This window comes from Mustela erminea, chromosome 6 (genome assembly GCF_009829155.1).
Source record: "Mustela erminea isolate mMusErm1 chromosome 6, mMusErm1.Pri, whole genome shotgun sequence".
NCBI classification, from domain to species: Eukaryota; Metazoa; Chordata; class Mammalia; order Carnivora; family Mustelidae; genus Mustela; species Mustela erminea.
Window position 1 is genome coordinate 4,265,926 of NC_045619.1, and position 1,712 is coordinate 4,267,637.

The window sequence follows — 1,712 nt, forward strand, 5'->3', positions numbered from 1 at the left end:
CGAAATCAAGAATCCAATGCCTAAACAACTGAGCCACTGCAGGCCCCTGTGTGCTATAGTTTTTAAATAGTGCTGGTTTAGATTTGCCACATGGTTGCCAGTTACTTTATCCAACACTTTTTCTTAGATTTCTGTCTTCCAAGAGTTTTCTTTCTGAAATAAATCCTGTAGTATTTCTTTCAGTGACAATTTCTATAATGGTATTCTTTTAGTCTCTTAAGAAAACACACACACACACACACACACACACACAAAACACTCTTTTCTCCCTCATTGTTGTATTGATATTTAGCTGGAAAGGGAATTCTAGATGGACCTGAATTTTCCCTCTGCAGGAAAATCATTCTGTGTTACAGCCAGTCAGTCGGTGGAGGACCTGAGCTTGAATTCCAGCCCACGTGGCACTAGAGCCTAGTTCTTAGCCAAATCCTTTGTATCTGAAGTCACCAAATAATATATCATTTGAAAAATAACAAACTGTATCTATATCATGATAACACATAGGCAGATTTTAAAATAAAATATCTGGGGGCACCTGGGTGGCTCAGTGGGTTAAGCTGCTGCCTTTGGCTCAGGTCATGGTCTCAGGGTCCTGGGGTCAAGCTCTGAGTCGGGCTCTCTGCTCAGCAGGGAGCCTGCTTCCCCCTCTCTGTCTGCCTGCCTCTCTGCCTACTTGTGATCTCTCTCTTTCTGTCAAATAAATAAATAAAATCTTAAATAAAATAAAATAAAATATCTGATCCAGTCAGCGTTTTTAGGAACTTCCCATATGCTAAGCGACGTGGGGGTACAAAAGGCTATGGCTCTCTGGTGGAGAGAAGTGCAGTCCTGCTGGGGAAGCAGGTTTGCAGCAGCATTTATTCTGCTGTGTTCTGGCATCCTGGCCAGTGTTCTGGGCCTCCCGATACTTGAAAACAGAAAACACATAAGACTCTCTCGTTTCTCCACTGGAAAACACTGATCATGAGTGAAGTAAAGATGTCAGTACTCACAGTAGAGAAGAGGTTGTATAAGCCGAGACAGCCTTCATGCTATTAAAACAAATGCCTTATTCCACTTATAATCATAAATGCTACTCCAGTAAAAGAGGTACGCTTCCCTCTCCTTCTGGTCTCCTTGCTTGCATGATCAGCCTCAGTTAAACTGAAGTGACTCCTTAGACAGTGAAGGAGAAAAGGGAGAGAGGAAGCCAACACACCACAGCTAGACAGCTCTATCTAGTACCGCTGGGCCGAGATCGAGGTCCGCCCCCCTCACCAGCCACTCATCTCGAACCCCAGCTTTGCTGGAGTGAGGATTCACCCCCCAAACATGGACTAGGTAAGAAGAGAAGGTTGAATAGGAAGTTAAAAAGGTAGAGAGGGCTGCCTCTGCCTTCCTGTTGTCATGAACGGGTTGACTAACACTGCAGTGTGTCCTTGCTGGCCGATAACGGATGTGGGGCTCAGCTTTTCAAACTACAACTCATCACACTGGGATACGCCCCTGCTGGATCTGCTCCCTGGTGCCTCTCTCTTATCATCATCTCTTTTTTCTTTTTTTAATTTTTTTTAAAGATTTTATTTATTTGACAGAGATCACAACTAGGCAGAGAGGCAGGCAGACAGAGAGAGCGAGAAAGAGAAGCAGGTTCCCCGCTGAACAGAGAGCCCGATTCAGGGCTTGATCGCAGGACCTTGAGATCACAGCCTGAGCCGAAGGCAGCGGCTTAA